General features: G+C 47.9%; 1 long non-coding RNA gene across 1 annotated transcript; it reads left to right on the forward strand.

Moving 5' to 3' along the window:
* The first annotated feature begins 5,059 nt into the window (after positions 1–5,059).
* LOC139047607 (uncharacterized) lies at positions 5,060–8,313 on the forward strand. The gene is made up of 3 exons (XR_011507255.1): positions 5,060–5,409; positions 6,195–6,367; positions 6,802–8,313. It is a non-coding gene; the product is annotated as an uncharacterized lncRNA (long non-coding RNA).
* Positions 8,314–14,810: the final 6,497 nt, after the last annotated feature.

Below are 14,810 nucleotides of genomic sequence, written 5' to 3' on the forward strand. Positions count from 1 at the left end.
CCAGGGGCTGGCGTCGAAAGTGGTTCCATATTTGAAAAGACGCTTTAACGTTCTGGACCCACGTGCGAGCGCTGTCTTTTAGTGCGAAATAAACGTGCACAAGTTTTCGTTCTGGCGGCAATCGTTTATCTTAGCAACCCTTTCGTACTGGTGAAGCCAGTGCTCAATGTCTTCCAATGTATGTGCACGAAAGGTGTCCAGAAGGCGAGGATGCTCAAAAGTCAGCTGGGAAAGGCTTGTCGACATCTGTGAAAGAGGCTGATTCGCCGATGTAGGAATTTCCGTGCTAGTTTGAACTGGAACGGTGGTGAATTCGGGGCTCAGGCCTAACATGCGGCGGCTGGATCGGTGCACCGGAACGAGAGGAGCTGGAGGGGGAGGAGGGAAGGCACAGCTTCTAACCGAGTAGGGGCATGCCCCCACGCTCAAACCTGTTCCGACCAACACCCCCCCCCCCCCATCCACTTTTTCTCCCCTCCGACCACCCGTGAGGCTCACGACTCCAATCACTAGTCAAAGGGGGCTCCCTTCATTCAACAAACGAAACAACATTTTCTGGAAACTTGTGACTTTTGAGGCTCTTTGTCGGTGCTTTTTCTGCGTCGAGAACGCTGCCTGTTTAAATCTGGTTCAACGTGTCCTCCACGCTGACGTCGTTCTCTAGGAGTGGAAGGCTGGCTCTCTATTCTGCAGCCCTTGTACGAGCACGTCTCAGCTCCATGACTTTAGGGTGCCTCTCGTTCTCCCACTCTTTTTTTGCCTCTACCCAACCTCATGAAAAGCAACAAGATAACAAAGGTCGGTGTAAGCCTCTTCCTATAAAAGTGCGATTGAAATCATTAACCTATCTCTCGTTAAGCTTAAAATGCGCGTTTCCTTCCGGTTCGGCCCAAATCACCTTGCTTCCGCGACACGGAATAACTGTAGTGAAAATTTGAAAGGGAAAGCGTGTCCCACGGTCTTGTAGCTGAAGGGTTGCGATCTAGAAGCTCGTTGCCAAGTCGTCAGGCATATCCCCTTTCAAGCATGCGGCGAGCTTTTATGGACAAACCACAGATGGCGGGACGGATTCATGATTTGCAATATTCTGGAAATATAGGCGTCCTGCAAGGTTTATTTTTCAAACCAGAAGCTAATTCACTGACCGCTTTGTCTATTTAAAATGGGGAAGTGGGAACGCACTGTTACTCATCGAACATTTGCCTTCCTAGTCCGCAGACGCAGTCGTCTTCTCAGAAGTGCTTTCTGCAAACACGTTGGCGGGTCTTCGGTTCATTGGCTTTTCTAAGCTTTATGAGCCATGCGCTGTGAAGTTCGTTATCCTTGAAGTAAAAGCGAAATAACACTCTGCTCCTTCGGGTGCAGAAGGGACAGAAGAAGAGCTACTAGAAAAAGTCCGTGTAAAATGCTACGGACAAGATAAACCCGAAGCGTACAAGGAGAGATACCGAGGCGAAGAAAACCCCGACCTAGACAGACCCATCACCAAGGAGGAAGTTTTCGCAGCAGTTAAGGCATCGACCCGGAACACAGCAGCAGGCGCGGACAAGATTAGAAACGCCCTAATCCGAAACCTAGGTGATTGGGCGGTCACACAGCTGACGAACTTCCTCAATACACATTGGGAAGCGGGGACACTGCCAGAGGAATGGAAACATGCAGAAGTAGTTATGATCCCCAAGCCAGGGAAAAAGCTACTAGTAGAAAACCTACGGCCGATATCACTCACTTCGTGCCTTGGCAAGTTGTACGAGCGAATCGTGACAAGGAGGCTACAACAATACATGGAAGATGAAGATCTGTATCCCCACAGTATGTTCGGCTTTCGCACCAAATTCTCAACCCAAGACGTCCTCCTACAAATTAAAGAGGGGGTTCTAAGCAACATCCCCTACAACGGAGAAAACATAATAATGGCACTCGATGTCAAAGGGGCGTTCGACAACGTCAGCCACGCGTCCATCCTCAAGGGACTGGATGATCTCAACAGCGGAAGAAGAATCCACGGCTACGTGACAGCGTTCCTATCAAACAGAACAGCCACGGTGGGGTTAGGAGACCTGCGGACAGACAAGTTCCACACGCCTAACAAAGGAACCCCGCAGGGATCCGTGATCTCACCGATCCTTTTCAACATTGCCATGACAGGGATAGCCCGGAAGCTGGAAGAAATCGACGGCATACATCACGCCATTTATGCCGACGATATCACCGTCTGGACTAACCAAGGCTCGCTCAGCCAAAAAGAAGAACGACTACAAGCCGCAGCAACATGCGTGGAAGAATGTGTTAGGGAAAGAGGCCTCGCCTGCTCCACGGAGAAATCAGAGCTCCTGAGAGTCAGAAGAGGAAAACGCTCGGAAGAACAAATCAGCGTCACCCTACAAGGACAAAAGATACCAGAAAAAGAAGCCGTCAGGATTCTGGGAATGTGGGTGCAGAGCAATCAACGCTGCACACACACCATAAACCTACTCAAGCAAGCGACGGCACAGGTAGCACGTATGATCACCCGCGTCTCGCAAAGAAGAAGCGGCATGAAGGAGGAAGATACAGTCAAGCTGGTTAAGAGCCTCATAATCAGCCGGATTACGTACGCCCTCCCATATTACAACACAAACAAAGGCGAACGGGATCAGGCCGACGCCATCATAAGGAAAGCATTCAAAACAGCGCTTCACCTGCCGGCCAACACCTCGACAGAGAAGCTCCTGGCCCTCGGACTCCACAACACGTTCGAGGAGCTCAGAGAAGCACAATTAGGGTCGCAGCTACTCAGACTCCAGCAGACTACCACGGGCAGAAAGCTCCTAAAAAAACTGGGGCACAAAGAAATTGAAAGGCAAGAACAAAGAAAACCTACCCGATGTGTATCGCAGCACCATCAAGGTAGGGTCCCTACCAAGAAACATGGACCCAAATTTACACACAGCCAGGCGGAACGCTAGGGCAGAATATGTGGAAAAATACCTAGCAACAAAAGCGAACACGGTATACACGGACGCCGCGGTGTATCCTCGAGAACGACGGGAAACACAACAAAGAGTTGTCGCGGCAGTAATAGACTCGGACTATAGGGAAATCGCTTGCGCGTCGGCACGGGATTGTACGGTAACCGAGGGAGAAGAAATGGCTGTTGCTCTAGCAGTTGTGGAGGGCTACCGCACAAATAGATCCCTTATAATTCTAACCGACTCCAAGGAAGCATGCCGAAACTACATTAATGGCAGAATCGGTCAAAAAGCGCTCCAAATCTTCCTCCGCGCTGGCCAACAGAATAAACGCATCAGACACACCATCTTTTGGGTACCTGGGCACACTGAGATTGAGGGCAACCAAAGGGTTGATAGGATCGCTCGCGAGCATGCAAACCGAGCGTACCTAAATAGAGATCCTGAGGATTTCATGACAGTGATCCCAACGTACTCTGACATACTAAATTACCATAGAGGGACGAGAATCAGATATCCCCCGCCCCACAATACACTCACTCAACAACAGGCAGTTTACTGGCGACAGCTGCAGACAGGAACCTTCCCAAATTTACATATACTATGCAAAATGTTCCCAAGTCAATACAGGGACACATGCCCGTGGTGTGGTGCAATACCCACACTTTATCACATCACATGGGAGTGCAATACAAATAAGGAATTCCACAAAATAGAAAATCCGAGTGCGGAGCAGTGGGAGAGCGTGCTCTCCAGCGGCGACCCTAGCCTCCAACGGAAGCTGGTGGATCATGCCCGACGAGCAGCCACGCTCAGTGGTGCCCTGGAATAGGGGCGCCAACCGTGCAGGCCGGAGATCTTCATCAACCAATAGGAGATCAAGACATCCGGCACGACCGCTGAATTACTCTTTCTAGAGTAATAAAGTTTACTTCCTCCTCCTCCTCCTCGGGTGCGCGGTGCATTGAGGCACACAGCACCTGAGTACCATGCCGCCGAAAGCGTTGGCCACTCTTTCCAAGTTTTTGTAGATCTACGTGAACTTGGTGTAAAACGAGGTTCATGGAAGTCGCAAACACAGGAAACAAAAAGTTACAATGACGTGTCACTTTGTGAACGTGGGTGACAGGCAAGCGTATGGGTGCTATAGCGCACACGACGCTATCAGCCCTCGGTGCGTCTAGACAACTACATTGTCCGCACTGCAGTGCGTATTCAAGACAGGGCGGATGCGGCCACGCCATCCACGCCAAAAAGGTTCGAACTCACAAAGAAGCTTTCTAAACCTGCTGCAGATGACCGCTGGACAACAATGAGGAAGGAATTTTTCGCGGCCATTGACCCAATAACGTGCGAAATCCACCATCGGTTTAAGCAGCCCGGCCCACTGAGTCACCAACGTATTACAGATGCCGACCGTATGTCCGAAACTGGACATTGGAATGTCCTTGGGACACACGTAAAAACTCGTGCATCATTTAGATGTCCATGGGATGCACGTGAATTCCCGTTCTACGAAATGTGCCATGAACGTCCTATTGTGATGTTGGGACGTCCAAGAGATGTTTAAATTGTCGGGCCCTTGGGCCCTCTCTGTAGCGCGCACGGGGGAAGCCTTTGAAACGCGCGCCACAACGGCACTCGTCGCATGGAGCATGCGCACCGATCGTGATGTCGGAAGAACTCGCGCGGGGACTGCTGAGACGGGAGCTGCCCGATAAGAAGGCAGCGAAGACGGCACTCGGGGCTTTTTTCCGGGGCGCGGGCCTCGGGAGGCGCTGGTGGGGCGTGGCACGTCTACCCCCGTATTCTTAAACACGCCTTCACTTGAAGCTCCTCCTCGACTCAGCCAAGTCGAGGTGACGGGGTTTCCTTCACTCAAGGCTCCGTTGCGTTTCATGAACACTACTTCAATTTTCCTCCGCGAAGGAACGCCTTGAAAATGCGCCCTCGACTCAAGTGCAGTGTATCGACCGAGAAAAGCGTCTGATATCGAGACTATTCTTCAATGTGCTTATTAAAAGTCCCATTATTTAAGACAAATATGTGTTTCAGTTCATTCGTCTTCCCAATCAAACAACTACACGGCGCAATGTACAACTTTAGCTCGGCAACGCTGCCACTGTGAGCGTTCGACGGATAAAGCCAGCGGGAGCTGTGTTTGAGGTCTGGCAACAATCGCATCCCAACAGCTGAGCGCATGGCGCATGGCTGAGAACCAAGATAATTTGCGCCGGCATTTGTTCGCTGCTCTTTTTTTCCTAGTGTTTCATTGGTGACTGACGTTGCGGTTGATAATCGCGGTTATGATGGGTGATTTCGTCCTTGTGCGTATGGTGACCGAGCCTGAATGACTTCTGAGGCCACAGATGGAACGGCCGATGGGCAGCTTTGTTTACCTTCAAGACCGAGTGGTGCTGTGAGTTTGCTGAAAGCAACAACAGGACAGAAAATATGGGTGAGTGAGCCATTCTTTCATGGAAGCACAGTATGTCAATGCGGTTTTCTTGAGGTTGCCGCTGCGCAGTCGATAAGCCGTTTCCTATGTACACATGCATGATTGACTCCAGTTGCTCATGCTGAGGAAATTAATTAGTACCTTAAACATATTCGAGGCAGCATAAGCTTGTCCAAAACATGTTCTTTTTTTTTTGCTAATGGGAACTTGTGGAAGATTTGGCACGACAATGTTGGTTTCGCTTTTTTAAACGATAATGTAGAAGGTTCGGATCGGCGCCTGCATCATTCCAGTATCGCGTATGAAATCTTTCGGTAGAGGAGAAGCAGTTATAATACATGTGGCAGAATGCGTATATGGTTGAGTGCGTAGCTCCGGCAGGTCGAAAAAAAAAAACAAGCGTCTTTTAAGTCCTGTACTTTGTTTTAGAAGCCGTGGTGGTCAGTCGGCTTGCTCAACTTGTAGCACATATGGTCAACGAACCAGCACTGGTGCCTGCATTTCCTATGCTTCCTCACTTCACATATACGCTACGCATTGTTTTAATCTTCCGAAAATTCACTTGTCAATACTTTATCACCACCATTTGTTTTTTCGTCCTAACTCTTTCAGTGTGCTATGTGGTAGCAGCTGATGCACGTTCCGTAAACTGGGCTTTCAAGTTCACGCAATGCCAACATATTTTTAGTTGTGTTACGTTTTTTCATATCCGTTGCTTAGGTATACTGAATTTACTTAGCGCGCGAGCGCCCTGTCTACATAAAAGTTTTGGCATTCTGGTGCAGAATGTGGGCCTTGAAAGGACCAGCTGATGAAAAAATCTACGCCTGTGCTGCACAGTAAGGCTTCTGGCAGACCTGCAACCATCGATAGATATGGTGCCTGCCTGTTGGAATTGCACCAGCTCGCTTCCCTGAAAGAAGCTAGGTGCTGAAGAAGTACTTGACTAGCCTACCCGGTAATTAGTCTGTGCTTATTTTCATAAAGTTTGTAAAATTATTCATGTTACGTGTCCCCACATTCACAAGATGGCGAAATGGACACCCTCTTATTTAGAACCACAAACATGAAACAGCCATGTCAATGAAATCAAATTAATTTTTTTATTCCCCTTCAGCTGTCAAATAATTTTTGTTTTAAATCGCATGAATATGATGGGCGAGGTCAGCAGTTGCCCGTGGTGCTTTGCAGCTGCGACAGGATCTTTTTGCTGCGCACAATTTGTGAAGCAACACTTTCGTAGCATTTGTAGCCAGCACTCCAGTATTTTGTGGCATGCTGAAGCAACTTTAGCATGAGCAAGTGTAGATTAAAAATATGCCATAGTTTTGATGGTTGATCTCAGCTTTTCTGAAATAACGGTAGTAATGCGCTCTATACTGTATTTTTCAGCATTGTCATTGTGACAGTCTGCATCACCATTTGGCCTATTTTGGGATCCCCCAAGACACGCTGCTACCCTGGGTGTTGTACCTCGGTCAATTACAGAAGTTCTGCAAGCCCCATTGAAGCCAACTGTCATCCGCATCCAATGGAAGAAACTCATTATTCGGGCCGTCATAAATTATCTTAAGCTGGAGCTAGAAGCAGGGTAGAAACAGCATATATTCTACAAGAATTTACCACTGCATGCCGTCGGGTGGCTACACCCGACAGACTACTGTCTTGAACAGAGATGGTGTTTTATTCTAGAATATATTAGTCAGCAGTACTACTCCTGTTTATATCCTTGGAAACAAACAAGCGAAGACGCCAAAGACAACAGAGGAGAAATTACTTCTACTTACTAATTGAATTAAAGAAATGACAAATTAATGGCAATGAAAGTGGTTGAGAAAACTTGCCATAGGCGTGCGATGCTCCAACCAATGGAGCTACCGCGGCACCGTTTTCCCATCCACTTTCTTGTGTATATATATTTTACTACTAGAACTAACTACTACTACTACTAGAACTACATCATTTCCCACCTGCGGCAAGTTGTTTTTTCATCCACTTTCATTGCCATTAATTTATCATTTCTTTATTTCAGTTAGTAAGTACAAGTAATTTCCCTTATGTTGTCTTTCGTGACTTTGCTTGTTGGCTTCTCATGATATGATTATTAAAATTCGCGCCCCTCGGTCAACCCTCTTTCTTCTCCTTCATTACTGCTTCTGTTTGTAGGATCAGAGTTCACGCTGTATTTATTGCATACTATCAAAGTACAAAAAGGCGATAATAATGTTAATTTATCGTTTTAGAAAAAAATTGGCACTTGAATTGACCAGAAATTATTAGGGGTACATACCGACTTAATAAATATGACTGAAGAAAGGCCATCTGGATGAAAAATACAATGACTTCAGCTACAACGTGTCTATGAAGGCAAATACATGCACTCAAACTGCTTTTAGGGGTGATGTTTGACCTGTTAGGATGTCAGAAAAGTGATAAATGTCTTAAGCAGAATATTTCGACGGCTATTATAGTGCAGCACGACATTAACTGGACCTCTCCTCCACTTGCACACCAATGCAAGCGCAGCACAAACTGCACAGTTGGAAAGGCAGTTGCTCTTCGTGCGTGTGTTGGCAACCTGGTTCCTGCAAAGAGAAGGGGTTGGTAATAAACATACAACGATGTTAAAAAAGGTCCATGAAACGAGCTTAGGTACTGTATTCGTTTTCTGTAGTTTACATTTCGTAATAATACATTAGTTCAAGAAGTTTGTGTTCTATAGCGTGATTTTTTTTACATAAATTAGCTCATACTGTTTTTATTTATTTTTATTTCCAAAGAAACATTTTTCAGCTGGTCTACCGCTTGCTCAGCAAGACCGACAACAGCGATCTAACACTTACATAACGAACTCTATGGAGAGCTGGGATGTTCGCAATAAAGGTGTGCGAGATATATCTGCTACCACTTGCTAGCAGTGTCTATATTAGGTGCTGTCACTACACTGCTGCACCTTTATTTATCGGAATAAAAAATGATGTGATGCAGAAAACTCTACTCCTTTGTATTGTTATTGTGTCTCTTTTATTCGAACAAAACATCACATTAACCTGTCTATACGTGCAGGTATAATTCTGAATGCCATTTCATGGTTGGTGACTTCCTCGTTGAGCTTGGATCTTCATAGGGATGACAAGCTTATTAAACTGAATCGTTTGAAGCAAGGATTACGTAATTATTGCTGATGACCTTAAATTGCACCAACTGCACACGGTCCGCGCGAAATTACAGTCCATTTCGTATTTTCCTTAGCGCAACTAGCCGCATCAAATTAAAGAAAATTGCAAAAATTGAAGTGAACGCACCTGCTCGTTCACAAAGATGCTCGCTTTGCTGGAGTGTGTTTCGCCGTCCTTGGATTAGCGTAGGCAGTGACGATCTGCCCGAGTACGGCCGGCGCTCGCGCAAGCGACACAGGCAACACACCCACTGGTGACAGGAATCTTCGTAGCTGTTTTCTTTTTGCAAGTTCAAAGTCCGCCGCAGTTATGTATCGGGCCGTGCTTGAACTGATCCGGCTTTCTACGATGAGCCGCAAGAAACACGTGAATGCACTGACGCCGATAGTAGGCTCGGAGCAGTGGCACGAAGAATACGTGTGCAGGTCATCAACTGGCTCATGCACGGGGTAAGACGACAATCACTGCACTAGCTCGCAGTCTTCTTGACAGGACGGCCGATCTGTCTCGGCGCTGCAGTGGAATAATTCCGGTGCCGAAGCGCTCCAGAGGACTGCAACGGTCCCTAAAACGAAGCCCTTGAAAATGCGCAGCATGGTTAACCCAAGAAAAGCTACGGAGGCAACTGGCGTCCATCGGAAAATGCTGACGAGGCGAGCGACAGATCGCAAGGCAGCCATGTTTACGCAATAACTTCACTCGAGGAGCGATTCAAGGTAGCTGCGAGGCTACCTTGAGATTCTCGAGTAAAGCGCTCGAGCTTTCCTTCACTCAAGGCGCGTTTCAAGTGGAGGGCGATTTGTGAAACGAAAAACCGCCCTCAAGGAGCATTTCGAGTGGAGGGTCAAGTCGAGGTGCGTTTGTGAATACGGGGGTAGGTTTCTTTCCTAGCGTGATGCAGAGCAGGGGGAAGAGCGTTTTTCTATTGTGTCCGCGTGAAAGAGTGCTCTTCTTGTTCGCTTTTGGGACTGTGTCTGCGCGCCTGGTTCGGTGCTTGCTTGCTTTCTGCGCTTTATGCATTCTGTTATCGACCGAAAGATTGTGTTGGTTGATAAGTTTGTATCGGCCGTTCTTTCGTCGCTCGCTTTGGCTTGTATGCCTCGCTGCTTGTATGCTGCTTTTGTTGCCTCGCTGTGCAGCTGCTTGCTTCTTTGCCTTGTTCTTTTCTGCTATTGCCCGCGAGGCTGCGGTAATTGTTTCATTATGCCGTAAATTAAAGCGGTTTTGTTCCTCGCACCATTGGTCCTTTGCCGTGCTGGTCGCGGCTCGCGGACCCCCTGAGCGAAGGCGAGAGGCCTTCAAAATATAAACACTTTTTATTGCATAATCCCGAGTAGAACCTAAGGAAACTTTTGCCGTGGTGTAGGACGCTTTTGCGACATTTTTTCCTTAGCAATTATCCAAAGGACATTTGTGGGACATTCGTGTGTGGATTAAGACATCCACAGGGCGCCAATATTAATCATACATCAATACAATAATGGAAGTCGCAAAGATGCGGCGCTCCTGTGAATGCGCCCTAGAATTACAGCAGACCTGTTGCACTTGTATATGCAGCAGGCCTGCAGCACTGCTTCCGCACATTCTGAGGGGCGTCCCTATTATGTTAATACTTTCCATAAGTACTACCAACAAAGTAAGCTTAGCCTGATTTTGTGTAGGCTCGTGGGACAGGATGAAAAGGAACTGCATCGCTCTTGAATATGAATCCCAGCGCTCCAATAAGGCGACCACACATTTCTGACATGCAAAAGCTTAAGTACCAGGAGAAAGGCCAGGAAAACAGCCCACCGTATCTCTAAGCTTGCTAAACAAGGCTGCAGTGCAACTAAACACTGCGCACATAATTCCCTGCTACTGCGACATATAACTTGATAAAATGCCAACAAAATTAAAACATATTGTAGCGACCTCACGGTCTCACAGTAGCAGCCAGACACCCTTTCCCCTTTTTGACTCGGTAAAATCTTATCGCGGAGTGCGCGCGAAAGTGAAGTGGTGCGCAACCAAGCCGTAGAGGCTGGACCAACACAAAAATAAAATCAGTTGCTTGTTCTTCAGGGACGCATTGCTCGCTTCTTTCTGCTTATTTCCAGCCGCGCTCACGTCCCGCACAACACTGGTGACCGGGACGAGCAGCAAGTGCTATGGACACGCCTCAAGGCACCGAAATTCCGACACTCTCCGGCGCCGACGTCGAACTGCCCCCGTTTTAGACGGCCGACCGTGCATTGGGGTTCATTCAGGTAAAATCACAATTCGCTGCACGGCGCGTCACAGCAGATTCCACGAAATGCCACTATGTGGCGAGCAGTCTGCCCCCATCAACCGCTAGCGAAATTCGCGACCTGTTGCTTTCCCGACCAGCAGACAACGTTTATGAGACGTTGAAGGCAACACTCATTCGCAGGATCAAGCCCCCCGAAAGCCAACGGCTACAACAGCTTCTCCACCCCGCAGGGGCGTCTGCATCAGCAGGCGTTTGGTGTGTCGCGACACCACGTACCCGAGCACGTGAGGGCTGGACCCTGCCGCGTGTAGCCGTGCGCGGCTTAGCCGTGTCTGAGGAAAGGGGGATCCTGGGGGTTGAGCCGATGCGGGGTGTTTGGACATTTAAGGCCCCCCGGCGGAGGCGACACACCTCTTTGACCTCTGCTTCACACAGACGGCACCTCCAGAATGACCCACCTGGAGGAAACCAGCAGTCGCCTTTTCCTGTCTCTCTCTACCCTCATCTTCGTCTGTCTCTTCCACTTTTGATCTTTCCTGTCTTCTCATCTTTTCCATTCATTTCGACTTTTCCTGGCGGCAAGGGTTAACCTGGTGTGGCTGTCCTACCTTGGGTATACGATATTAGGTTATAGTAACGGCATACTGCTGGCGCTGTGCAGACTTGTTTACATGTTCTGCCACGTCCCCTTGTTGGGCTCCGTGGTGGGTGGCAGACGACGTTGCCGAACAAATCCCTTTTTTCTATGGGATCCTCGAACCCGTTTTCACCCGATCGTGCCTCGAAAAGGGTACCCACCGACGCAACCTCACTGTTCTTGCCCAAAAACAAAGAAACATTTGCGAAATTCCATGTCCTTCACTGCGAACAAACATCCACAAAAGCTAGAGCAATTTCCTCATTCCTTGTGGCCAAGTGCCTAAACGAGACCATTGTAGCTGGTTATAAAGTAACAAAGATGGCAAGTGGGGATTTGCTCCTCGAACTAAAGGACAAGGAACAGTACAACAGACTCGCACATCTCGCAGCCTTTGGTTACATCCCTGTTTCTGTCAGCGCACATCGAACTATGAACACAGTCAAAGGCGTAGTATCAGATGAAGACCTAATGACACTGAATGAAAAAGAACTCCTGGATGAATGGAAGGACCAAGGCGTAATCCATGTGCAGCACATCAAAATCAGACGGAATGACAATGAAATCGCAACAAAGCATTTATTACTCACTTTCACTTCAGATACTTTACTTGAGACTCTTGAGACCGGCTTTGTAAAACTTCATGTTCACCCTACATTCCGAACCCGCGACGTTGCCTCAAATGTCAGAGATTTGGTTACGCATCCCAGAGCTGCGAGGACAGCTTATGCTCGCAAAGTGCGGCACAACCAGTCACTCTGCTGACGACTGCAATAATGATGAGGTACATTGTGCGAACGGCGATGGCAGTCACCCTGCATACTCCAGAGCTTGTCCAGCATGGAAGAAAGAAAAGGAAATAATTACTGCAAAATTTAAGGAGAATATAACGTTCCGTGAAGCGCGACAACGGATCTCTTCGCTATTCACAATGAAAAAATCTTTCACTGAAGTGGTGCAACGGGGGGCGGCACCACAACGGCCTCTGGCGGCAGCCCGGACCACGCCTAGCATGCCGAGGCTCACGCCACCCGCCCCTACGGTGGGAGCAGCCAACCCTGCCCTGCCATCTCTCCACGTTTCCACACCAGTGGCCTCTTCAAGCTCCGGCAGCAGCTAGGGCACCGCAGACGCCACAGGGGTCCTGTCGATCTCCGGTCCGGTGGGGAAGAAGACTTTGTCGCTTGAGATTAAGTCTATGCGACGCACACATCGCTCTCTGGAGCGGGTGTCCAGTGCCTCGCAAGAAGCTATGGACACCAGTCCAAGTCAAACGGCGCAAGTAGCGACGAAGGAGCGGCGAGGTTCTCTTGACCACTCCAGAAAAGACAAAACACCAACTACAGGGCCTAACAAAGGCACTTTAAACGAACTTCATTCTGCTCTCTCTTGAGACACACAGCACATTTTTTTTTCAACCTAGATAACACCATACAGTGGAACGTTAGAGGACTATTAAGAAACAGAGATGGTGTCGAAGAAATTCTCTCTAAGTTTAAACCTAAAGTGCTGTGTGGGCAAGAAACCCATCTAACTTCCAAGCAGACAAACTTCCTCCGACAATACATTACTTTCCGGAGAGACCTCGAGAAAGCTGTCGCATCATCTGGCGGTGTAGCCATCATCGCTGATAGAAGTAAAGCATGTCAGCATTTCAAGCTCCAAACAGCCCTTGAGGCAGTGGCCATTCGAGCCGTACTTTTAAATAGACTCATAACCATATTCTCCTCGTATATACCACCACATTATCAACTTCACGGACGCGACATAGAATAATTAATAGATGAGCTACCGGAGCCCTATGTGATTCTTGGTGATTTTAATGCACACAGTAGTTTCTGGGGCGATTCACGCTGTGGAAGGGCAGCGGATTGGGCGAGTTGGTGTTGCATGGTAACAATAAAAATTCAAACAGCGCGTAAACGACGGGACCAGAAAGAGGAGGAGACAAACACGTGTTTGTCTCCTGCTCTTTCTGGTCCCGTCGTTTATGCGCTGTTTGAATTTTTATTGTTATCACGCTGTGATTCGCGAGGTCACGTTATTCAACAGCTGCTTTTTTCTTCTGGAGCATGTCTCTTGAATACAAAGGAGCCCAGGCATTTTAACCTGGCTAACAAGTCATATTCTGTCATAGATCTTAGCATTTTATCGCCGACGCTTTTACCTTATTTAAAATGGAGTGTGCTTAATAACCTGTATGGGAGTGACCACTTCCCAATAATCTTAAGTACAACGGAGCAAGATCAACATCTCCCGCAGGCCCCTCAATGGAAGGTCGACTCAGCCGATTGGGAACGGTACCGAACTCTTACTCACATGACGTGGACTGAGATGTCCGGTATAACCGTAGAGGATGCTGTCACATATTTTACAGCTTTTATACTTGATGGCGCCTCTGAGTGTATTTCTCAAGCGAGTGGTACTGGTTCCAAGCGGCGTGTTCCCTGGTGGAACGATGCTTGTAGGCAAGCACGGAAGAACCAGAACAAAGCGCGGGCGCTGCTTCGCGATTCGCCAACAGCAGAAAACCTGGAAAACTTTAAGCATGTCAAATCGCAGGCGAGGAGAACGCGCCGACAAGCAAGACGAGAGAGTTGGGCAAAGTTGGTATCAAGCATCAACTCTTACACAGATGAGAGAAAAGTCTGGAATTGATTGAAGAAAGTTAACGGGCAACAAACATATTCCTTACCTTTAGTAAATAGCCACGGAGAAAGCCTGGAAGATCAAGCCAACTTTCTTGGTGGACATTTTGAATACATATCGAGCTCCTCGCACTACCCCGAAACCTTCCTAAAGTACAAAACGCGAATAGAACAGCAAAAGTTACAAAGAAAATGTGCTAAAAGAGTGGCGTACAACGAACCGTTCTGCATAGCAGAACTGCAGGCAGCACTGAACTGTCGTAATATATCCGCGCCAGATTCAGACCGCGTAATATGTGAGATGCTGAAACAACTACCCTCCTAAACACAAAAAACCCTCCTTTACCTTTACAACGTTATATTGTCACGGGGTAGTGACGGTGAAGAAAGCAAGAATACGGTGGAATACAAAACTAGCTTTTATTGGGCGAACCTGTGCCCACAAAAACAGGCTACACTCTAAGAAAAAAGAGAGTAAAAAGTGAGTCACAGCAACTTGACTCTCTTTTTTCTTACGAAGACCCATTTTCGCGCGGGTAGAGTCACAAAACAAGAGTCAACATTTGTGTGTGGGTCGTTTGACTCTTAATAGGACGCGAAGAGTCGTCGTGCAAGATTGCGACTCCTCTGATATTCGAGATGAGTCTGGCGAGAGAAAGATTAAAATGCAGGAGAAGAAATACCAGATAACGTCTTCTGTTTTAGGC

This window comes from Dermacentor albipictus, chromosome 7 (genome assembly GCF_038994185.2).
Source record: "Dermacentor albipictus isolate Rhodes 1998 colony chromosome 7, USDA_Dalb.pri_finalv2, whole genome shotgun sequence".
Lineage (NCBI taxonomy): Eukaryota > Metazoa > Arthropoda > Arachnida > Ixodida > Ixodidae > Dermacentor > Dermacentor albipictus.